We start from the raw sequence: 26,966 nt of genomic DNA on the forward strand, positions 1-26,966 counted from the left end.
TTGGTGTTTTTCCTACCCTGGAAAGGGAAAAAATTAGCTTTTCCTCACTATATTCAGTACTGAAAAGGACTTTCTCAGACAAAGATGGTAAAAGTGAACTATCATTTCTATTTTCAACGGATATGAAATACTACCTAACTTATCTTTTTCTTCAAGAAATTTTGTGACTTTTTCCCATTTAGGGCCATGAACATGCATGCAAAGTGAGGATACACTGATGTGTTTTGAAGTGTACACAAATAATTTTCTGACGATTTTGATGTTCACGGGTCAATTTGACCCACATTTTTTTTTGATCCAAGGCAACTGTACAGACCCAAATTAAATATATTTATTGGGTATATATTGTTATGTTGGTGTTTTTCCTACCCTGGAAAGGGAAAAATTTGCTTTTCCTCACTATATTCAGTACTGAAAAGGACTTGCTCAGACAAAAATGATAAAAGTGAACTATCATTTCTATTTTCAACAGATATGAAATGCTACCTAACTTATCTTTTTCTTCAAGAAATTTTGTGACTTTTTCCCATTTAGGGCCATGAACATGCATGCAAAGTGAGGATACACTGATGTGTTTTGAAGTGTACACAAATCATTTTCTGACGATTTTGATGTTCACGGGTCAATTTGACCCACTTTTTTTTTTGATCCAAGGCAACTGTACAGACCCAAATTAAATATATTTATTGGGTATATATTGTTATGTTGGTGTTTTTCCTACCCTGGAAAGGGAAAAATTAGCTTTTCCTCACTATATTCAGTACTGAAAAGGACTTGCTCAGACAAAAATAATAAAAGTGAACTATCATTTCTATTTTCAACAGATATGAAATGCTACCTAACTTATCTTTTTCTTCAAGAAATTTTGTGACTTTTTCCCATTTAGGGCCATGAACATGCATGCAAAGTGAGGATACACTGATGTGTTTTGAAGTGTACACAAATCATTTTCTGACGATTTTGATGTTCGCGGGTCAATTTGACCCACTTTTTTTTTTGATCCAAGGCAACTGTACAGACCCAAATTAAATATATTTATTGGGTATATATTGTTATGTTGGTGTTTTTCCTACCCTGGAAAGGGAAAAATTAGCTTTTCCTCACTATATTCAGTACTGAAAAGGACTTGCTCAGACAAAAATGGTAAAAGTGAACTATCATTTCTATTTTCAACAGATATGAAATGCTACCTAACTTATCTTTTTCTTCAAGAAATTTTGTGACTTTTTCCCATTTAGGGCCATGAACATGCATGCAAAGTGAGGATACACTGATGTGTTTTGAAGTGTACACAAATCATTTTCTAACGATTTTGATGTTCGCGGGTCAATTTGACCCACTTTTTTTTTTTTTATTCCAAAGGAACTACAGACCCAAATTAAATATATTTATTGGATATGTGTTGTTATGGTGGAGTTTTTATACCACCCCGAACTTTTCCTCACTATTTTCAGTACTGAAAAAAGATTTTCTCACACAAATGGTAAAAATGAGCTATCATTATGTTCAGTGTATCTGAAAAAACTTTGTAAAACTAAGGTCTACTTTCTACTTTCTCTCAAGTTACATGAAAAACTATTTTAATTAGTTTTATATTCCAGTCTTTTATATAGGTTAGAATGACACACTTGCATTTGTTCAAAGGCAGCTGCACAGACAAAATAAAAACATTTCTTTTGATGTATGTTTTGTTATGTCTGTTTCTCACTCCCCTGTGAAAGTATTCCCACACTTTTGCTCAGTGTTGCAGCAGACTTTGACAGAGACAGCAGGAAAAATTAGCTCAAAAAGATTAATAGTCAAAGAAGTAATTTCAGAGATTATAGAGTCTGAAATTAGCTGCAGTTAGGGATGTATGGGATAAATGGATTGATATCCTGCCTCTAATGTACAATCCTGGACCACACGTCACATTTACTCTTATTCATTTAGCTGACGCTTTTATCCAAAGCGACTTACAATTGCTATATATGTCAGAGGTCGCACGCCTCTGGAGCAACTAGGGGTTAAGTGTCTTGCTCAGGGACACACTGGTGCCTCACAGTGGATTCGAACCCGGGTCTCTCACACCAACGGCATGTGTCTTATCCACTGCGCCATCACCACCCAGACAGTGGATGTGGATGACGTCACAGTGGATGAACGCCTTGTTCCATTCAGAGGACGCTGTCCTTTTCGCCAGTACATGCCCAAAAAGCCTGCAAAATATGGCATTAAAATTTGGGCAGCCTGCGATGCCAAATCCAGCTATGCATACAACATGCAAATTTACACAGGCAAGCCACTAGGTGAAACACCTGAGAGAAACCAGGGGATGCGGGTTGTTCTTCAAATGAGTGAAGGGCTGCAAGGTCACTGCATAACCTGTGACAACTTCTTTACATCCTACAAACTTGGTGAAGAGCTACTCAAGCGAAAGCTGACTATGATTGGAACAATTAAAAAAAACAAGCCTGAGCTTCCCAGAGAGATTGTGGATATGAAGGACAGAATGCTGTATTCGTCAAAGTTTGCTTTCTCTGAAACTGCAACAATTGCTTCCTACTGTCCAAAAAAAAAAAGAAATGTGCTTGTGATGAGTACAATGCACAGAGATGCAACACTGAGTGCAAGAAGGGACCTGAAGCCAGAAATGGTACTGGACTATAATTCCACGAAAGGAGGAGTTAATAACTTGGACAAAGTCACATCAGCGTACAGCTGCCAGCGTAAGACTGCCCATTGGCCTTTGGTGGTCTTCTATAACATCCTGGATGTGTCAGCATATAATGCCTTTGTCCTGTGGCGTGAGATCAACCCAAACTGGAATGAGAGCAAGCTGTGCAAACGTCGACTTTCTTGGAGGAGCTTGGAAAAGCACTCATCACACCTGAAATCCAGTGACGCTCCCGCCCACCTCGAGCACCAGCAGCTGCAGCTTTGGTAGAATCAGCCAGAGCAGATGAATCCAGACCCACAGAAAATCCAGAGGTGAATACAGGTGATGGGAAAAAGAGGAAAAGATGTGAGGTGTGCCCCACCAAACATGACACCAAAACCAGCACCATGTGTGTAAAATGCAAGAAGTTCATCTCTAGAAAGCACATGCTTGCTTTGTGCACATCCTGTCAAGAGTGACTTTTTTATATTGTTCCGTGATCCTAAAGAACAAAAGAGCCTGTATAGGGAAGCCGTGGCCTAATGGTTAGAGAGTCGGACTCGTAATGGAAAGGTTGCGGGTTCGAGTCCCCGGCCGGCAGGGATTGTAGGTGGGGGGAGTGAATGTACAGCGCTCTCTCCACCCTCAATACCACGACTGAGGTGCCCTTGAGCAAGGCACCGAACCCCCAACTGCTCCCCGGGCGCCGCAGCATGGCTGCCCACTGCTCCGGGTGTGTGCGTGTGCGTGTGCGTGCGCGCGTGCGTGCGTGTGTGTGTGTGTGTGTGTTCACTACTCACTGCTGTGTGTGTGCACTTGGATGGGTTAAACGCAGAGCACCAATTTCGAGTATGGGTCACCATACTTGACAATACGTCACGACTTAAGCCAGTTTATGGAAAAAAAAAAAATTAATTTCATTTCACAGCAATATTCAATTGTTTATTTAGGATGTTTTGAACATAAATGTGAAAAAAAAAAAAAAAAAAATGTTGAATAAAAAATTTAAAATGTTAAAAGTTACAGTAGTTTATTTTCAACATTTGTTAAAACAAACATGTTTAAAAAATTGTGGTAAAACATTTTTGAAAATCATACTTTTTGTTATTAATTGTTTGCAATGTCTGGCAAATGCTCATATTAAAATTGTTCTGTTCATACCTGATTCCTCCTTGTTTTTCATAATGTGATATTTAGGGAATTGCATTGAATTCAATTAGGGTCAATTTGACCCGCTCCATCAAAATTGTACCCGAAAATCGAACATAATACAAGGGTTAATAGCAGGACTGGACGATGCATCCAATACATTCACCGCTGATATCAAATAAAGCAACAGTGTTTCTGTCTTGTTTTCTAGCATAAATATCTAAACATTCTTGAATCAAGATGCATTTACTTGACAAATGAAATGATGTAAGATTAAGTCTTGTTTTCTAAAAAAAATAATCTAAATTTTGTTAGTTTTTCCTTGAAAGAAGCAAAAAATATCTACCAATGGGGTAAGAAAAAAATCTTAATTCAAAGGCTAAACAAGATTATTTTTCTTGTACCATTGGCAGATATTTTTTGCTTCTTTCAAGGAGAAATTAACAACATTTTGATTGTTTTGTTTTTACAGAAAGCAAGACTTAATATCTTAAATCATTTTACTTGTCCAGTAAATTCATCTTGATTCAAGAATGTTTAGATATTTATACTAGAAAACAAGACAGAAACACAAAGTAAGAAAGTTTTTGCAGTGTTTGTCTAAATCCTGTCATTATTACTGACGCTCATGTTGTTCCAAACCTCTATCACTTTCCTTTGTGGAACACAAATGCATTTATTTAATTACAATTTTGTATTAAACAGCAATATTAGCAATGAGTTATTACTATTATACTGGTGAATATGAATAGCAATAAGTAATTCATCCTTGTGTTCATTTAGTAAAAAATTATAGCGAGATTGTAGCTAGATTTTTACTGTATTTTGCATTAAACATTTGTAATCTAATTACGACTGTTTAGTTACACTGATGATCACTCTGAAATAACAACAACAGATAAATATGCAGATACGCTGTATATCAAACACTTCTTTATATTTAGTCCTTTAGCAGACGCTTTTAGCAGACAAACGAGGACAATAGAAGCAATCAAAATCAACAAAAGAGCAATCATATGCAAGTGCTGTGAGAAGTCTCAGTTAGCTTAAGTTTTTTGTAGTTGTTAATTATATAATAAATAAAAAGACTACAAGTAGATAGAATAGAAAGAGAATAGAGAACGTTAGTGTTAGAGGCCTTTTTTTAAGAAAACAAGCAGTTAGAAAATAAATAGAATGCCAGTCTTAAAGGGTCGGGGTTTTTTTTATAGAATAAAAAGTAAATCCTGTAAATTTAACCTTATAAATCCTACTGTATAATATTTGATATGCAAATTTCTAAGGCCTCTAAATGATCAACATGAAAACTCAGTCTCCTCATGTCTTCTATCGTCTGATTTTAGGGTTTATTCTGTCGTTTAGGGTTTATTATCCAGTAAAAGCTCTTTTAGTGTAATTGTAGAAGCGTCCAGCTTCAGCTGCTGCTTCTCGTGTCAAATCTTGACTGATTTTATCAAGTAAACATCAGAATAACTGCAGTCATATCTCCAGATGAACTCTTACTGGACTGAAGCAGCTCAGCTTTACTTGATTCTCCAGCAATCATTTTTTAGAAAAATCAGTGCGTCTCAAATCTGATCATCAGGATCTTTTGAGGAGCGTTTGTTTCCAGAAGCTTTACTTTCACTGTTCCTCAGCGGAGGAATGATCTTCATCTCACATCTTCTGAGGAGCGTTTATTTCTTCATCTCTCAATCAGCATTGCATTATATGTTTGGATCATTTCAGTCTCATCTTACTGAGACATATTACTGGAGATATAGAGCAACGACTGATATTTAGATCATACAATTTAGATCATAGGTACAATATAGATTGTTGGCTATTGCTACAAATATACCTGTGTTACTCATGACTGCTTTTGTGCTGCAGGGACATATATGAGCCATAAAAGCCCAATGCATGTTCCATTTCAAAAACTCAGGTTTTACTGGGTTAAATCAGCAGTGAAGATGATATTTTATCACATGCATCAAATCAAGTGACGAGCCGCTGCTGAATACACGGCTGGCGTTTATGAAGTGTCTCGATCGGCCGCGTGTCTCTTAATTTCTAGGAAGGCTTTGGGATGGACAGGCCGGTTCTGGTGCCGGATCAATAGCAGCTGAATGCCATCTGCTTGGGGCAGCAGAACGCCAGCACAGGCCCGCGCCATGCATCTTCCACTATTGAAAGGTTATTTTTATGCGAGTAAACAATTCATCCTCCGGTCTCTGCGTGTTCTGCTCATTTACCCGCTCTGGGTCGATAGCGTATGCAAAACGAGCGGAAAAAAAAATTGAATCCTAGGAGTGAAGCTGATGCCCAGGTGACAACAAATCGATGAGGCTCTCTGCGAAACTGTGACGTGCGGTCAGAGTGTTTTACAGCCGCTCATGCAAATCAGAGTCCCAACAACACAATCCCCGAGCCGGCTTTCTGAACTCTTTAACCGCTGCGAGAGCCAGATAAGACAGAATCCACTTTTTAGCTTCAATTAATGACAGTGGGGCACGTCTGGCTCCTGTTTTTTTGGACGGACGCGTTTGGGAAGACGCGGATTGTTTGGCTCTTATTAGATATTCTGCGCTCCGGCTATTAGTGATAAATGTACTGCTGCATTCACTGTCAAGTTAATCAATGCTGCCAACGTTTTGTTGACCTAACAGCAATCTATAAAGCAAAGGCGCTTCATTTTTTAGCTTGCTCGTAGCGTGACAACTCTGTCGGCCCCTCGGCGCTCTGATACTCCTTCAAAGGGGCCCCGCGCTTCACTTGAAGGGCTCTCGGCAAATTGAAATACTGTCTTTAAAAGCAGGGCAATTGCTGTGACGCCTCGCCTGTCAAAGAAATTGTTTAAAAACCAGAGTCGCTCAAACAGATCCAGTTTGATGGTTAAAACACTGGCAAATCGATAACTTCACAGATGATAGAACGTTGTCAAGTGTTAAAAAAAAGCCTCATTTTCTTTGACAACAAACCCCTTGTTTTCAGTAAAAAGACGAGCGCTGGGAAATCGAAGGCCTGTGAGATGAAATAAGAGCTGGAGCTCAAATGTATGGTACTGTCAGCAGCCGTCCGCTGAAACAAACGACCACCCCACACTTTCAAACGCAATTATGGCCTTATGAAATATGAATTTACATTGATTTTCCCCAGCGTTTCCCATGGTCATTCAGGTCTGCGTGTGAAATACTCGCAGTATAAATTATGAAAGCAAGCCGACGTTATGCAAGCGTTGTGTTTGCTGTTATGATTATGATTTTTCCCCTGCAGATGGACAGAAATATAATTGCACGTAACTCGGGTCCCCAGCTGCACGTTTGTCCGTAACAGGACCACAATTACTGCTGAGAAGGAGACGGAGGGCCGTAACCTGGCTAGAGAATACTGATTAACCTTTTTCAGGCCGTTGACAAATGAATCGCATCAAGCGTGTGCGACAGCATTTATCACTGCCCGTCTACACTTAGAGTCGCGGGGAAATAACAGGCTTGTGCTAATAAAAGCAAGCTGCGTGCCACAGTGCATTATGTCAGCGGCCCAATCGCCCGACATCCGTCTTCTTTGATCCGGCACAGAAAACCAGAAGTCGCTTTCAGTGTCTGGATGTGAAAAAGACCCAAATGCATCAATAACACCAGGCATTATTTGATAAACTAATAATAAGAAAACTCGGGCTGATGATTTAACATGTTAAAATGAGGCATCTTACATTAATGCAGTGTCTGATGGATATGATGCAAAGTGACTGACTATTAGAATGCAGTTATATGAGCCTAAAATTCAAGATATGAGGGTAAAAAAATCACCTTCTTATATTTATATCATATTATATAGTTTAGCAATATCACACTAGCAAGAGTGCTGTTTCTCTCCAATATCTGCACCACTGCAGATGTGATTTACAACGGTTCAATAAACAAGACATTAATACTGTGTTTTAGATTCAATATTGTCTGTTTTTGCACAATTTTGCAAATGAAAATATTTCCAATCAAAGCCAAAGCAGAACTGTTGAGTGTCGCCGAGAAACACACAGCGATGATTCATTACTGAATTAATCCATGGCTTTGAACGAATCAAGTGAGACAGTGATTCAGGGACTCATCATAAAAGCAGTCACTTAATCAGGCGTTTGAACAAATCGAGTGAGTCAATGATTCAGTGACTCATTCATAAAAGCAGTCACTTAATCAGGCATTTGAACGAATCGAGTGAGTTAATGATTCAGTGACTCGTTCATAAAAGCAGTCACTTAATCAGGCGTTTGAACGAATCGAGTGAGTTAATGATTCAGTGACTCATTCATAAAAGCAGTCACTTAATCAGGCGTTTGAACGAATCGAGTGAGTTAATGATTCAGTGACTCATTCATAAAAGCAGTCACTTAATCAGGCGTTTGAACGAATCGAGTGAGTCAATGATTCAGTGACTCATTCATAAAAGCAGTCACTTAATCAGGCGTTTGAACGAATCGAGTGAGTTAATGATTCAGTGACTCATTCATAAAAGCAGTCACTTAATCAGGCGTTTGAACGAATCGAGTGAGTCAATGATTCAGTGACTCATTCATAAAAACAGTCACTTAATCAGGCGTTTGAACGAATCGAGTGAGTTAATGATTCAGTGACTCATTCATAAAAGCAATCACTTAATCAGGCGTTTGAACGAATCGAGTGAGTTAATGATTCAGTGACTCATTCATAAAAGCAGTCACTTAATCAGGCGTTTGAACGAATCGAGTGAGTCAATGATTCAGTGACTCATTCATAAAAGCAGTCACTTAATCAGGCGTTTGAACGAATCGAGTGAGTCAATGATTCAGTGACTCATTCATAAAAACAGTCACTTAATCAGGCGTTTGAACGAATCGAGTGAGTTAATGATTCAGTGACTCATTCATAAAAGCAATCACTTAATCAGGCGTTTGAACGAATCGATTGAGTTAATGATTCAGTGACATTCATAAAGAGATTTTTTTTTTTTTGTGAATCTAAAGAATTGTTTTTATTATTATAATTTTTTTTAATTAAACAGTACAAACATTATGACAGTACAGTTACAATTATACACAAACACAAAATAAAAATTAAAAAATAATACAATTCCTGAATATACACTCAGACTTGCCAGGGTTAACAAAAAAATAAGGTAATAAAATTACATCTTAAGAAGACACAAAGGATGAATACAGAGATACAGTTTTCATAGCTTTCAAATTAGCGGAATTTTGGATAGTTTCCACATACGTATCTAAATCAACTTTGAATAAAGAAAATAGAGGTTTAGAGCCAGTAAACGTTTGTTTCTGAATGTGAAATTTAGCTAACAGAAAACATAAATTAATTACGTAATATTTTCCTGTATTTTCTTTTGAATAGTCAAACAATCCAAAGAAAGCATAATTTAAACAGAAAGAAAAGCTGTTTAAATGAATCAAGTGAGTGAATGATTCAGTGACTGTTTCATAAAGACAGTCACCTGCTTTGTTTTCTGAATGAATCAGTCGTTTGCACAAACTGGTTGAGTGAATGATTCAATGACTCACTCATTAAGACAGTGACTTGCTGCCAACTACTGGCGCTTTTATTTTCATATTTAGAGTATCATTTCATTCTTTTCAAAATCATTTAATACTTCAATCAGCATTATTATGTAATGTTGAATCTAAATATTTCTTTCTAAAACTACTTTTTGTAATGTGTATTCAATGCTTTTCTCATTTAACACAATAATGACTTTTGGGGGGTAAATTCTCAGCCAAATTTGATGTGTGATGAATTTATTAATCGGTATACCGTGTAATTAATTAGATGAAAAATTGTAATCGCTTGACAGAAAGAAAACAAGTAAAACATCTGAAAGGAGCTTAATTTGCAAACATAAATGCCTTTAATTCTTCAGACGCTGCTCTAGTCAAGTCAAGTCAGTATTATTTGTATAGAGCTTTTAACAATGCAAATTGTGTCAAAGCAGCTTTACATCGGCTTGATATAGAGCTGGGTGGCTTTATATCAGCTTTACAGTATTTAGACGGGGAAATAGTTTGTCAAAATATTGTCTAGTGGGGTGTCGGTGAATCATTTCGACCGAGTCTTTTTCCACAAAAGGTCACTTATCTGACACGTTACAGTGCCATTTGCATTTCCGCATGTGTTTATTGACCTCTGCGTTGAGCGTTTGCCATTAATGCCTTTCTGGCTGTGATGTGTTCACTCAGCAAATGCTGCGGTGCTCAATTAACACAGATCTCTAATTGCACCTCTATTTTTGCGTTATTATGTGTCCAATGGAGAACAGCAAGCGAGCGAGCCACCGGCCGGCCTAATTTTGCTTCCATAATGAGGAATTAAAGCGAAACAGCCGTACAAATGATGATACAACTCGTGCCCAATGGCGCTTCGATGCTCATCAATTTTCCTTCATTCCCGTATCATTCCCCCTCCGAATGTAATGGCTAACAAGAACAAAAGCCTCCCGTGCTCGTGTCCACACACATTTTGGGGAAATAAGCCCAATCGGGTGCGAGGGAGAATTATTTTTCTTTATTAAGTGACCCGTGTCCCCGGAGATACAAAAGAAAGCAAACAATTAATCTTTTCCTATTGGTTGGGTGCAAACGGGCTCGGGCTGGGATGAAGGCGCTCCGTACCTGTGGCAGAGAGGGGTAATTAGGCCTGGCCTGGGGAATAAATGGATTCCAGCTTCAAGTGTGCTGAGCTTTCAGGCCGTGACAGCGCTCTCGCCCCCCCCTGAACAACATCTCCGCTGGAACCATCACCTATGACCAAAAACAGCAGAATAATTAACAAGATCCAATGTATTAATTGCTGCGAGCTATTAAAAATGGCCAGAGAAAGTGCATTAATTGCTGTTCCTAACAAAGTGTTTAATCAAATTAAGGCAGAGCGTTCTGTTCACAGTTGGCTAAGCAGGAAAAGCTTCTGCCAGCCTGTAAAAAAACAACCAACAATATCAATATCGCTCGGAGCGGAGAGAATAAGGCTGCTTTGTTTGAAGTTTAACTGCACTTACACCAGCGATCAGTGCAAATGAACGAACGAACTGATTCAGTAGGAATCTCAAACAGGCATGCAGATTTATCTGCAGTTATTGGACTATATTAGTGATTTTATGCACCATATATGTGACCCTGGATCACAAAACCAGTCATAATCTGAATAAATAATCTTTCCATTGATGTATGGTTTGTTAGGACAATATTTGTCTGAGATACAACTATTAGAAAATCTGGAATCTGAGGGAACAAAAAAATCTAAATATTGAGAAAATCTCCTTTAAAGTTGTTCAAATGAAGTTCTTAGCAATGCATATTACTAATCAAAAATTTGTATGCTACAAATATACCTGTGCTACTCATGACTGCTTTTGTGCTCCAGAGTCACATATGTATCAGCATCAGTCAATATTTATTTATTTATTATCTATTTATTTAGGATTTAACACCATCAGCAGCAATGGCTATATTCATGGCAAAATCAACAGTGTTTACATTTTACAAAACAATTATGATTACAATATCATTTCAATATATTGTTTACAGTAACAATTTTGTCTTAAAAACAAATCAACATACAAAATTATACATATATACTTAAAACAACATTAGTAATGATAACAATTATAGAATCTTTAAATTTAATGTATGATTAAAATTTAAAAAAAAAATCCTATTATGCCAGTATTAATCAAAATTAAATACATATTGACTGATGTTGTATATTTAATTTGTACAAGCTAAGTTCTCCAATTTTTGCATTTAGATTACATTTTCTGTCATCTAACACTCAAAGTTAAAAACACTAATAATTTAGTAACACTGTTAAAATTAATATTGTGCAAGTCTCAAAACGAACAGTATAATGTCAGATTTTCAGCTTTTAGTGTTTTAGTTTTAATACATCTGTGCAACATAATACAGAATTTTAATACATGAAAAGCATGCAAATAATTACAGAATGTTTACAGTTCATATCATGTTTTTATTTGTATTGTGCATTAAATGCATTTCTTTTTGAGGAATGCATGTTCGCATATCTCTTTTGTTGTCTTGTTGTAAAGTGCTTTTAGATGCAGTCTTTAAAGGGGCTATAGAAAATAAAGTTTTATTCTGATATAATAATATAATATATAGTCTAATTTGACCTGGTTTTGTCACTTCGGCTCTGAGCGACTCCCGGCTCGAGGTGTTTCCCGATCCGCTCTAATCCATCAGTTTATTAGATACTTAATTCTCCTTTTTTCAGATTATTTTATTTGTATTTTCTTTCATTTTTTTGTTTCCCTTTTGTCCAGATTATATTTTTCTGTGTTCTACTTGATGTTTTTTCAGATTATAACAGTCATTTATTGGCCGTAACACAGAAAGTTTCTCTGTTTGGACTCCAGTCACACAGAGCAGAAGATCAGCGGACACAAATAGTCACGTCACAGAAGTTTGCTGTGTGTTTATGTAGATGATTGTGTTGATGACCGCTGACAGATAACAGAGCGCTTCTCGCTGTCCTACATTCCTGGGTCGGTTCTCCTAAAAACCTGCGCACTCAGGAGAGAGCAAGAGGAGAGCGGCGAGCAGTGATGGATTCCAGTTATTAGCAGATCAAAAAGATGGATGGCGTCCTGCTCCACCCAATCAACATCATCATCCAGATCTATTTAAAGATAGCGCTTGTGCTAATCAACTTATTTAAGCTGCTGATAATATCAGAGGCAGAATAATCTGCCGTTCTGTGCCACATCCCGGCGCCGATCGATAAAATCACTTGAGCCGGCGCAAAGCCAGGTAAGTAACGACTCTCCCAGTCATTAATATTATTTAACACTCTTCAGAGCGCACTTAATGAAGAAGAAAAACTAGAGGAAAGCTCACCGCTAGCACGGGCCGTTACGACGCTCACTCAGCGATCACATGCCGTCTCGACGTACAGCTGATCTTATTCACTGTAAAACAAACACAAGTGCAGTTCAGAATCTCCAACACATCAGATGATTATTATACCAATCCGCTGCTTATATTCGGTGCAAAAAATGAATGATAAATAATCTGAAAAAAAGGGAAAACTGAGAAACATTATTTGAAAAAAAAAAAATCAAGCAAACAAACAAAAAACCCACGAGAAATGAAAATTAGAAAAAATAAAATAAAATGGGAAAACAATCTGAAAAAATAAAATGTAAAAATAATAAGTTTGTGGCATTATGTACACATCGGTTCTTCATTAAATGATTAAATTAATAGGTGTGTTTATATTTTGATTAAAGTAAAACATTGTGTAAAAACGTAATTAATTAATTAATACTCTGAAAAAATAAAGTAAAAAAAATATATAATCTGGATTATAATTAATCGTTAAAAAAACTGAAAAAAGGGAACTGAGTATCTAATAGACTGAATGTTCTTGGATTATAAACATTAGTTCTTCACTAAATTACTGTGCAATCATATCTGTACATTAAAAGCTGCATTTGCATCAGTACTTTATATAAAAAATGTATTAATTTATTCATAATCATATCTTGTAAATAAATAATCAGAAAAATGACTTGAAACAAAAACTGATACGCTAGAGAAACACACACCTGTTCCACTCAACACTGTTTTCAAAGACTTATTGAGCAGTTAACTGAGACAGACTGCACAGAAACATCATACAGTACGTGCAATACTTCACAGGAAGAATTTATAAAAGCTAAAGTGTGTTTTCAGAGCAGCACTTCCTGCGCTCGCAGGCTCTGGACAGGAAGCATTAAGAACAGCTGGAGCTGAATGAAGACACACTGAAGACAAGCCTGTTTTCCAGGAGAGCTGGAGCTGCTTACAAGATAAATACAGCGAGGGCGACCTTCCTCAGGTGAAACATCGTTACACATTTACACTGCCAGTGTTTGCATTTACAAAAACACACACTCTTTTATTCTGCCTGGATAAAGGCAAAGGAAGTAAAAAATACTGCAGCTGTGACCTCTGACCCCGGAGCTGCATTACACCAGCTACAGCACATACAGACCATCACTCACTGTCACTGAGCTCCAGCCTGCTGTTAAAGTGTAAAACAACACAAAAAAATCTAATGATAAATGATGTTTTGAATGGGATTGAAGTTGCATGTAACTGGTAAAGTATAAAACACTTGTAGCACAGCGATTGATTGACAGGCGAGTAGGCGGGCCTTCACTGCTACATGAAAATGGTGTTTTATATGAAAAAATTAATAAATAAAATAAAATATGTAATTGCAACTTTTTTTCACTGTTCTTAGAAATATGGTCAAAATTTCAAAAAAATTTAACTCGCAACTGACCCGCCCTCCTTAGTTACTGTTGCTATGTCTGACAAGCCATGCTGTTCTCACGCCACACATCATGTTCTCATGAAGAGAAAAATACATCACAGAGCAAAGAGCTAACTGACAACGTGCCGACAAACAAAACAGCATAAAAATAGCACAAAATAAACATGAATGAACATCAGAAGGTATCTTGTTTAACTGCGCAAATACGTAAATACACAGCATTTTTCAAGTTCAAGTCTGACGTTAATTTACTCTCCTGTCTGGATTGTTTATCAGACAGAATGGCAGATTCGATGATATGATTGGTCAGATCGCCTGTCAATCAAACGGTGAATTGCAAGAAAAGACACAATTATGTGATAAAAAAGTCACAATTGCCTTTTTTATTTTTTATTTTTTTAATAACGTGGTGGAAAAAAAAGAGAATTGCGAGATATAAATTCAGAATTTCTCAAAATAGCTAGTTAGTGAGTTTACATTTACATTTACATTTTTAAACTCACAATTCAGGAAAAGAAGACGGACTTTGGAGAAAAGTCGCAATTAAAAAAAAAAAATTGTTACTTGAAATAACATAAATGTTAGCTTAAATAAAATAAAAAACATTGAACTTATTATATTTTAGCTAGCTGCGAAGGAAACAATTTTGTTGCTTGAAATAAAATAAATGTTAGCTTAAATAAAATTAACTATAACAAACTTATATTTTAGCTATTTGCCAAGGCAACAATTGTTTTGTTTAAATAGTAAAAAAACTAAAACTAAACAAACTATTTTATACAAACTAATTATAACTTAATAAAAACTATAGACATATAAAAAAAATAAATAAAAAAAAACCTCTAAAATGACAAAAACAAAATCAACTAAAATTACAGAAACTTCAACAAAAACAGAAAATCTCATTGAATATATTTACTAAAATAACACTACCCAGAACATCGGTGGGTTTGCACAAGAACGCACCACACACACGTTCTCCAGAAAATGTCAAAATCATGTTTGAATGCTGTAATTGTGTGTTTTTCTGGGTGCAACAGTACAAGCAATTACAGCGGCGCACATAAAGCCAGCATCCGTCCGTCTGTGACGCCGATCGTCCCGCAGCGAGACTGAGGTCAACACCAGGTGCACCGGCCACCCTAATTACAACCAAAACACATGCGGCGGGGGGCGTCCCGGGGTCAGAGGTCAGAGGTGGAGCGGTGGGGGAGGGGAACGGCTCACTGCATCTGAAACAGCATACAGTTTTTCTTAAATCCGCTCAATACATATGAACACATGATGAGAGACGAAACCCTCGTCCTCATAATCCGTGACACGTGGAATTAAACCGATGTGATTATTCGTTTGCAATCCCCGCCGACCTTGTTTTTAAAACAGAAACAGGTCTTTCTCTAGTTCAACAACTTTACCTGTTTACGGCTCCTGTAAAACAGAGCTGCTAAATTACTCATCGGCCCTCTGGAGGCAGACGAGTCCAAACAAAGCAGAGTTTTTCGTCCGGAGTCTAAAAATAAGCCGATGCTAAAGGTTTCCTGCAGCTCGCAGCCCCGCGGCCCTTAACCTTTCCCAAAGTTGTAGATGAAATGTCAGCTGGAGACCCTCAGGTATAAGTTAGCCGGCTAACCAGACAGCAGCACCATATGAATCACTGTCATTCTAAATGTAGAATCAGCAATTCTAGAGCCGTCCTATCTGGAAACGTTACGGCGAGGAAGAGGCGCTCCAGGAGCTCTGCTATTGATTTTTCTCCCAAACAAAGAGACTTTTGCGAATACATGATACATCATAATCATGTAATTTGTACCTTTGCGTCAAGCGGGGAAAGACGTGGATCTGTAAACGTGAGCGGATGCTCTGGGTCGGATTTTACTGACAGGAACTGAACAAACGTCAGAAGTTTGGAAGAAACTTCAGGAGAGAAGAATAACTGCGAAGCTTCATATGATGACAAAACTCACATTTCTCTCTGGAATATGTGATTGTGATGGCTTAAATATATGTGTATAATGACTGTAAACATGTTTCAGGCACAAAATTTAACTCAAATCAATATTTCATGTAAGGGCTGCACGATTATGTTAAAAATTTTAATATTATTATCATTGAATGATGTTTATACCATTGTTTAAAGCAACTGCATGCCATATTTTTTATATGAAAATAAGCTGAAAACACTCTAACTGAAGAACTTTTATTGCTTTTCTATAGTATTAAGCATCAAATGTGAACTATATATAGCGCCCCCTACCCTTGTAGGATTTACTTCTTCCCAAGTTCTGGGTGGAGCACCGGGTTCTGGTAATAAGTCTCTCGACAATATATTCAATTTATTATTCCCCTCTAGCATTAACTTTACATATGATCTAAGCATGCATGTTACAGGATGGGATGGATGCTGTAAATGGACTCACAGTAAAGGATCTCACCACTCCAGGTAAGTATATGTAAGTACCCTTTGTATTAGGTGTAAACTATAATAATATACAGTAAAAGAGCTCACCCAGAGGTAAGTACAGGCAAGTATGAAATTTAGGTGATGTATTAACACAGATAAATATATGAATAAATAGAGCAATAAATAAAGAAATATATATATCAATAAATAAGTCAATAAATATATAAGTAGGCAAATAAATAAATAAATAGTGTATAGAATAAAATAAAATTGTTCACTGTTTATGACAGGATCACATGAATCATTAAACCTCCAAATAAACACTGTTCACCTTTAGATGTCTCTGTGTGACTTATTTCTAATATTAGTATCAACTGTTATTAAATGTGTAGATTCTGCATAAGAGTTACACCAGATACAGTAGAAATATCTACCAATAAATTCATCTATACAAGCCCTTTACAAAACAAATGACCAACCTATAAAAATGCTGAAATGTGGATCACTGACTAAGTACATAATGATTAAAAATTGCAAAGGAGTAAAATACAAATTGTGATTAATTGTGCTGTCCATTTCACACAAGTAAATAGACTTTTTAACTATTTCTATAATTACTATTTAGCCTAACTTTTTTATATCTGTTATTTGAACTAACGTATATCACCATACTTACCCAATTAATTAATCACAGTACATTACAAGCTTTCTGAAATGTTCAAATATGCAAATAAGGGCATGGTCTAATTAAATATGCACTAATCTGCATACATTTCCGGAACATCGGATAAATCCAGATTCATAAATTCTTCTTTTCATCACTCCATAAATCAGAAAATACTGCCAACAGACAGAAAATAAAAACACATTTTCACCGTGTTTTTAGGAGTGAAATGTTGTGAATGAATTATGAACAAACCTTAAGAATATAGAGAAGAATAAAACTGTAAAGTTTGGTGTTTGTAAGAGAAAAAAATCTTTAAAGATATGGATTGCGATTGAAATCTACAGCCGCAAATAGATAAATTGCAATAAAATAAACACTCAAATGTGTTTTCTAAGGAATTAATACCAGAATTGACCAGTGCATGAAAACACAACAGTTTTGCCCGTAGTGTTCAATTGTAGATTAATATTAATTTTCTAGAACTGCAGTTATGAAGTAATTCCAGGTTGAAAACACAAGTTCAAATTTCTTCTTTTAAAAGTCTAAGAAACACACGGCAATGTCAGCTTGGGCTGTTTAGATTAAACATTCAGATTTCCAGCTCTGGATGTGCATTAATTTTGACTAATGAAGATATTCTGCCGTCTCCAGACTGAAGAGCTCAGATGCTCGTGTGTGTTTGTGCATCAGTATCAGCGATGCTCGTTCTATCTCTCTCTCTCTGTGTTTTCCCAGCATCCTCGGTGCCACGTTGCATCACACCCAGTTTGCCTCGCTGTTCCCGGACAGTCCAAAACACTTTTCCTGATCTCGTTCATCTTGATGGATTGTCAATATATGGATCGTCCCGCTCTCTAATTCAGTGAAAAAATCTAGTTTTCCATTAGTCTCTGCCTTTCTAATTTTCACTGCTGGTTTGCCACGTGTAATTATTAAAGGCAGATTCAAGAAAGCAATTACTGAACCACGGTTTGTATCTTTGAAATCTTAATAAGCAGAAGAAGTTGTGCTGGGAGAGCAGATACAGCTCAGAAAGACTCTGTAGAAGAGAGACTTAAATAAAAAACACAGTGAAGCTTATGAAGCAGCCGAACGAAACAGAATAAAATATTGCATTCCTTGCAAATGTGAAGAATTACTTCAGTCCCTTTCAAATTATGACTTTCCCTAATGTTAATAATCAATATCTGTTTAGCATACGTGAGCACTTTTGTGTCATTGACGGCAGAACGGTGTCAATAAAGGAGTTTACAGAACAGGTCAAAGGTTAACAGAGCATCATGGCCATCGTAATATAATCTTTTGTAATATCTTTGAATAGTTTGTGTACTCCGGCGGAGCCTGTAATAGACACCTTATGTTTAACATGAAAGCGGCTGCTTGCTTCAGATTTCATTTGCTTCCAGTTATTTTAGCTGTGCAAAAACAGTCTGTTATGCTGCTTTATATTGCAAACAGGTGTATTTTTATATATTGTCATAATATAAACAAACTGGCCTAAATAGTGTAGTAAATTTGTAGCGTAAATAGTTTTAGCATTTACTGAACTTTGATATTCATCTAATTATTTACCAAAGGTGCCTAATGAAACAGAACCCTTGCACATTTATAGAAAATAGCGTACATGTGTTCAAAATAAGGTGGATGCATGATTAAAAAAATTTATTTTAACAGCTTTCACTGCAAAAAATTTATTTTCGTAATCAATATTTTTGTCTTGTTTTCCAATACAAATATCTAAACATTCTTAAATCAAGATACATTTACTGGAAAGCCAAAATGACTTAAGATATGAAGTCTTGTTTTCTAAGAAATGCATTAAAAATAAGAGTTTATGCTGAAAAGAATATCTGCCAATGGGATCAGAAAATACACTGCAAAAAAATTATTCTCTTACTTAGTGTTTCTGTCTTGTTTTCTAGTATAAATATCTAAATATTCTTGAATCAGGATGCATTTACTGTACAAGTAAAACGATTTAAGATATTAAGTCTTGTTTTATGAAAAAAAAAAAAAATGTTGTTAGTTTTTGCTGAAAACAAGATAAAATATCTGCTAATGAGGTAAGAAAAATAATCTAAATTCAAAGGCTAAACAAGATTATTTTTCTTGCCCCATTGGCAGATATTTTTGCTTGTTTTAAGCAAAAACTAAAGTTTTTTTTTTTTTTTTTATAAAACAAGACTTAATATCTTAAATCGTTTTACTTGTACAGTAAATGCATCCTGATTCAAGAATATTTAGATATTTATACTAGAAAACAAGACAAAAACACTAAGAGAATCATTTTTTGCAGTGTATTTTCTGATCCCATTGGCAGATATTTGTTATTGTTTTCAGCATAAACACACTTATTTTTAATGCATTTCTTAGAAAACAAGACTTCATATCATAAGTCATTTTGGCTTTCTAGTAAATGTATCTTGATTTAAGAATGTTTAGATATTTCTACTGCAAACCAGACAGAAATACTGAGGAAGAAAATGATTTCTGCATTTATAAATGTACATGCACATGCTGAAATATTAGTGAAACAGAATAGTCTATTATCCATCATCAGGGCTGAACCGGCGAGACAGCGCAAACGCTCCTGTGATGCAGATCATCTGTAAATGGATTCATCAGCCTGGTTAAAACCATGCAACTTTAAATGGCACGACGCCACCGGAATAACAGCAGCGCTATCGCATCGAACCGGCCATCATCTGTTTTATTGCTGATGGGCTTTTTCTCTCGTTCGTAATATAGCAAAGGGAAACTGTCAGGCTAGTTTCTGACACGCATTTACATTCTCCAATGACAAGTGACACCAGCAAAAGGCCACAGAAAACTGTTTATTGATCAGCGTAAAACTATTCAATGGAGCAGATAAGGTTATAGCTAAAAGAGGCCGGGCGCCTTAAAGAACACGACTTCATTACATCAGCTGTATTTCTGTGGCGTTAAAGACCCGCTGATTGGTTGGTAAAGATGTTGATGGGTCCGGGCCTGCCGCTCATAGCGCCTATTAACTTCTCGCCGCGGTCGTTCATAATCTGTTGCATACTAAACGCAGAGCGTGTCACGGAGCATTTACGGGGTGAGGGATTGGAGAACGGCCAGCTAATGAAATGGGAAGAACTCACGGCCAAAGTCATTTGACACTGCCAGCGGCCCGCGTCTCACAATTAAATGAATTCCCACAGCATTCTGACCTTTAGCACAACACAACAAAAGAAACAGCCAGGAATCTCTCATCAGCTGTTGAATCAAAGCAAAAGCACTTTACACGTCCATAAATTAAACTCCAGATCAAAGCAGTGAAAATAGCAAACGAGCTGTTTTATGCAGAGCAGCTGCAAAAAATTATTCTCTTACTCTGTGTTTTTGTCTTGTTTTCTAGTATAAATATCTAAAAGTTCTTGAATGAAGATGCATTTGCTGTACAAGTAAAATGATTTAAGATCTTAAGTCTTGTTTTCTGTAAAAAAAAGACTTATTTTTCTTACTCCATTGGAAGATATCTTTGCTCGTTTTTGTAAATTTTTTTAGAAAACAAGCCTTAATATCTTAACCCTGGACCACAAAACCAATCATAAGGATATATTTTTTCTAAATTTAGATTTATACATCCCCTGAAAGCTGAATAAATGGTTTGCTAGGACAGAACAATATTTGTCTGAGATACAACTATTAGAAAATCTGGAATCTGAGGGAGCAAGAAAATCTAAATATTGAGAAAATCTCCTTTAAAGTTGTTCAAATGAAGTTCTTAGCAATGCATATTACTAATCAAAAATGAAGTTTTGATATATTTACGGTAGGAAATTTACTAAATATCTTCATGGAACATGATCTTAATATCCTAATGATTTTTGTCATAAAAGAGAAATGTATAATTTTGATCCATACAATGTATTGTTGGCTATTGCTACAGATATACCTGTGTTACTCATGACTGCTTTTGTGCTGCAGGGACATATTTTACTTGTCAAGTAAATGCATCTTGATTCAAGAATGTTTAGATAATTATTCCAGAAAACAAGACAAAAATACTAAGAAAATTATTTTTTGCAGTGGACTTCCTTCAACAGCATGCACTGGATATCATATTCATTGTGTTTGACTGGAAAATATATGAAATGCATCTGAAAAGCTAGATGCCATAAACATCAGGTGACAGCGGCTGTCAGAGTTCATTAAACGCTCGTCACAAATGATAATGCAGTGCGCACGAGTCAGCAGCCTTGTGTGTGGCTGGAGATTCATTGACGAATGTCACATCGCCAATAGATTTATGTATGCAAATGAGCAGTCAATACTTCCACCGGCGCCGAAATGTACTGAAACGCTTGCCGTCTACGTTGGCAGTCAAATAAAATCAAGAAAAACGAGCCGGATCTGATGAACTAGATTCTTCTGAATGGAAAACACTGCGCTGTTTTTCTTTCATTCCAGTAAAGCTCGTCTGACGTCTCGTATCGTGAGCGTTTATGAGCGTCCCATGCTCATATTCTCTGAATTTGCTTAAAGGGTCTCGTGGGAGTTCACGAATTCAAAGCAAAGGTTGCAGTTTGAGTTTAATCATTAGGCCTCAGACAGAAAGTCAATTAGTGGAGATCGATATTTTTAAGAAACATTGAAATCAGGCGAGGGCACGACTGCCTCTATTAAAGAGCGCTAATGCATGCAAATACACAATTAACAGAGCAGGGGAAGCACAGAAAACACATGAAACCGGTGATCTGCTCCACGTCTGATCACATGAATAATAACACGATTGTCGTCAGTAGAGCTGCTTAAAGCTGAATTGAACTTGTTTCATAATGGATGAACTTTATACTGTTATTGAACTGAATCGAATCAACACTGAATTGAGCTGAATATTGTCTTATTAGAGCTGCTTTAGAATAGAGCGCAACAGTCTGTTCCGGAAGTAAAAACCCCATTCATTTTCTCCATAGGAAACTGATTTTTAACGATAATTTATAAACCTTTACAGACAGAACAGCCCGATCTCACGGCAATTCGTACATATTTTATTTTACGAGGTGGCTAATTTATACGAATTCGTACGACCTCACTCATACAAATTCATACGAATCTTGCTAAATCGTACATATTTTACGAGTTGCCAATTCGTATGAGTTTGTACGAATGACCTACACCTAACCCCGCCCCTAAACCTACCCGGGTTTAGACAAATCGTACGAGTGAGGTCATACGAATTAGCCACCTCGTAAAATACATATGAATTGGTCGTGAGATACGTTAGACAGACCGAAGTTGTTAACTGGTCATATATGATTCTGCTGAAGCCGTTAGCCAGCATTTTTTCAACTTAAATTTAAAATAATTGTTTAACAGTGAAATTTGTGGTGAAAAGCTACATTACCCATGATGCCGTGCAGCAAATTCCACCATTAACCACCGCAAATGATATAATCAGGTTGGCCTCCATACACTCTCAAAAAACTTAATATACTACATCTTGGTTTGATCGTGTTTTTTATTTAATATTTTGTAACTTTAGGGGATTTTATTGTACTAAATTAGATTTATGGAAAAGCTATGATACATTTATTATATCTTGAATGCTTTGGAGCACAGAATTAAGTTTGATTTCTTCTTAAAGAAGTCACTTGGTAGATTATTGCTGAAGAGTAAAAAAAAAAAAATTTATTATTATTATTAAAAAATGCATATAAAAACTATTATCACATTTTATATGCACTTAAATTTTAATACACTCTCCAAAACATGTTTTAATCTAAAGCTCGAGAGATAATCGACTGAGAAAATCAAAGCCATAAATCTAAACAAGCTGTGTTCCAAATTTGAGGTTGATAAGACAAAAATATATATTTTGTTTGGGAGCCGTAACAAACGTTTCCACTAAATTAAATTACTTTCCCATTGGTTTCCAATGCAATCATTTATGACCGTAAACAGTGCAAGAGAGACTATTTTATCACCTTGTTAAATCACATCCACGATTTTTTCTTCTGTTCACATAGCAAGTGCCAAACCCTTTACCAAGTTTCATAATTAAGTAAGTAATTTTTTGGGTCAAAAATGACTGCAGCACCAGAGGTAATTTGCAATGCTTCATTGTAGTTCTTTCCCTCAAGTAGCTACACAGTCTTGTACCTTTGTGCTTTTGTCCAATTTTTGCTTCGTAGCTGGTTGGTTTGGTTCACGGCTTATAATGCTTGAACCAAGACTTTTTAATAATTCCTATGGGAAAAATGCATCAGGAACCAACACTATGAAATTTGGATTTGTTTCATATTTAAAGAAGTTTCCATCATCAATTCTGTTATTTTCCTGTTTATTAATGTGAAGCTGCTTTGGAACAATCTGTACTCCATAAAGCACTATGTGACTTGAGTTGATTTGTACACCTGTTTAGCCATGACCTCTCATTTTCAATGCACTTTAATAGTCACCTGTGTTTATCCACATCGAATGCAACACACTACATCTGATACGCTGGAGTTTCATCAGCTCTGACCCTCACGAGACCGAAACGAACACACACACACACACACACACACAAAGCTCCGGCCACAGAAATCATTTCTCTTACCTGCTGAAAATGAGCAGGCATTGGATTATAAAGAACTTCACAAACAGATAAGAGAAATGAATTATCACACCGCTTGCCAACATGACGGTGAACTTCAAATTTGCCAAATCAGGAAACATGCATGCGGAGCGATTCCTCAAAAACAGTGTTTCTTTGAGGACAAAAAACTGAATTTTAACTGAAGTAGTGATCACAGTCACGGTTAATTAATATCAAATCATGGAGATAAAACCTTGTGAATTATATCTGTAACAGCGGAAATAAATAAACGGAGAGGAAATATAAAATGGATATATTTCATTTGCAGTTATTACAGAACTATGAGACCAAAGAGATGTTTCACCCACAGAGAACTAATGATTCGCATTTGCAAGCAGATGATATAGTTTGTGCGGCTGGCAGCAGCGTTCATGACAAACTGATGCAATTTCAGCGGTGTCGCGAGAGCGGCCTGATATTTGTCTCGTTCTGGTTCCTCCGAGCTCCAGATTTGAATCGCAGGGGTCCAGAGGCCCTTCTCCTGACAGGACACAAATAATTACAGGCCGCTCTCTTCATTGGCTCTTATATTGCTCCTCTTATCTGAAGGCCTGCGGTGCGTTTGATCAAGTAAGGTCACTGTATTCTGACCATAACACCACATAACACTGCTATTTGGAGATACGATAAATAAAAGCCAGACAACGTTTTATCAGTTGTGGTATAGGTTATGTGTGTGTGTTTCAGAAAGTATTTTCACTAAATGTGTTTTTGCTACAAGTCCGATTGAATTTCCAGGTTCTCTTCCAATGCAGATGATTATTAAGAGTCGTTTGGTCTGAATGTAATTGTGATTTAAATATGCAGTACATCACACATGCAGTACTTCAGTGCTCCTGCAGATTTACTTAAAGAGCTCTAATTATCTGTCATTAGAGAAATTCCTAAATTAATGTTGCCCCAGCTAAGAGTTTTTGGTTCGCAGAATGTTATGGGAGCGTTAGTTTATGATTCCCACAACAAAGATCCTAACATTGGTTAACCTGGAGAGTTTTCTTTACATAAAGATACTCCTGTAGGACTGGAGAACGTTCAAGAACTATTAACAATGTTTTCACTATGTTCTGAACATTCTACAGAGAACGTTCCCAGAAAGTTCTTATTCGGTTCCCCAAAAACAACCAAATGAGAAGATTCTGTTTACTGGATTTTTGACTGTCTCATGTATTTTGATATTTCATATTAAAAAGGTTTTACATGTGTTCATTGACAAAACAAGAAGTTTATCAACAATTATGATTATTTTTTTCAAGCTCAGCCCCAGAAGAATAGTGTAAGAATCCTAGCAAACACGCTGACAGCTGCAATGTACTGGCTTTATATTACCATCAACATAACACTTTATCTCCAGCAGTTTGGCTAACTGTACCACAATAATTGAGTAAAAATGATCTTTCTGTCACCCTCAGTCCAAACCAGTATTATAATGTTCTTAATAAAGGACAAAGCATCTGAGAAACTTGATAAAAGCAGTTCATGTGACTCGTACTACATTCCGAGTCTTTACATCAACATTTCATCAAATAAGCCATCTTTCTGTCATTAATGACTCACCCTCGTGTCTTCCAAACCTGTCCTTTGACGGTAAAAACATAAACACGAGAGATTTCTTACAATATTCGGTGCTCCACAGAAGAAACTCGTTCTTGAGTGACGCACAGATCCGTTATTCCTCAAAATCTTCCCGCCGAAATGTTTAAATAATCAGAAGCGCAAACAACAAAATTAGCCAATCAAATACGAGCCTGGTCTGCGTTTCCACCTTCTCCTTATATGGTGTCTATGCTCGGCGTTTTCCGGTTACATGCAAATGAAGTGGTTTGGGTGTTTATCATTATTTAAAAGATGATTTTAGGTCAAGTGTGTTATAATTATTTACAAAAATCCTTTAATAAAGTTGTTACTGTATGATTCACGCAAACAGTCAAATGACCCAAAAGAACAAAAGTAAAAAATGTTGCTCCTTAGCGAAAAAAAAAAAAAAAAAATGCACACAATGAATTACATAAATTACCATGAATTATTCTTTATGTGAGTTTTACATAATTTCATGGCCTACAGAATCAGACACACAAAAAACAAAAACACATTCCCAGCCTTATATTACCCTATACATATATACCTATAGGCTATTATATACAGTGCCCTCCATAAGTATTGGAGCAGTTGCCTCTCAGGTCTTTTTAAGTGATCAGCTGTGTCCTGTTGCATTAATTCTTCAGATATTAAAAGCAGGGAATGTGTCGTATCAGTTATATCCATTACTTCTGTATTCTGAATCTTGCATTCGATGATGACACACACAAACCAGGATGAAGACGAGGGAGAAAAGCAAGCATTTTGGATGCTAAAAGAAAAGAGGAAGTCAGTTAGAGCTCTAGCAAAAACAAAGGGCATGGAGAAATCAAGAGTTTGGAAACCACCAGCGACACCAGCAACCAACAACGACCTGATCGGCTGAGAAAACAACAGTAGTTGATCACAGACAAATCATAAAAGCTGTGAAAATGACTCCTAAAAGACATGTCTGTAAAATCACCAACAACTTCCAGAAAGCTGGGTGATGCTCTGACAATCTACTGTCCTCAGGAGACTTTGACACAGAATTACAGATGCTACACAGCAAGATGCAAACCTCTGACCAGCACCAAACATAGAAAGGCAAGATTAGAGTTTGCAAAACAGCACAAAGGTGAGCCAGAAGAGTTTTGGACTGTGTTTATGGACCGATGAGACAAAGATGAACCTTTATCTAAGTGATGCGAACTGCAATGATCCCAAGCATACAGCCTCATCTGTAAAGCATGGTGGAGGTGGTGTCATGGCATGGGCATGCATGGCTGTCTCTGGAACAGACCCTCTCAACTTTACTGATGACTTAATGTATGATGACAGTAGCAGAATGAATTTGGAAGGGTACAAAACCATCTTGCCTACCAATATTCAAGAAAATGCCACCAGATTCATTGGGAAGTGCTTCATATTGCATCAGGACAATGACCCAAAACACCCAGCAGTTCAGTCAAGGAGTTTATAAGAGCAAAGAAATGGAAAGTGTTGGATTGCCCAAGTCAATCTCCAGATTTAAATCTGATTGAACATGAATTTCACCAGCTGAAGAGGAGAGTAAAGGCAGAAACTCCCCAAAACAAGCAACAATTGGAATTGGCTTCATTAAAGGCTGGGAAAAGTATTTCAAAGGATGAGAG

The 26,966-nt window shown here is 36.6% G+C and overlaps 1 long non-coding RNA gene across 1 annotated transcript in view; it reads right to left on the reverse strand.

The window, feature by feature from the left end:
• LOC306849611 overlaps positions 1-25,509 on the reverse strand; it is a 47,046-nt gene extending 21,537 nt beyond the window's left edge. Inside the window, exons 1-3 of the long non-coding RNA XR_013782357.1 lie at positions 25,312-25,509; positions 12,660-12,730; positions 10,422-10,550 (exon numbers count right to left, since the gene is read on the reverse strand). This is a non-coding gene — a long non-coding RNA (uncharacterized lncRNA). The remainder of the gene's footprint in view (positions 1-10,421; positions 10,551-12,659; positions 12,731-25,311) is intronic.
• Between the last annotated feature and the right edge of the window lie 1,457 nt (positions 25,510-26,966).

Source organism: Barbus barbus (assembly GCF_936440315.1).
Source record: "Barbus barbus genome assembly, chromosome: 29".
NCBI classification, from domain to species: domain Eukaryota; kingdom Metazoa; phylum Chordata; class Actinopteri; order Cypriniformes; family Cyprinidae; genus Barbus; species Barbus barbus.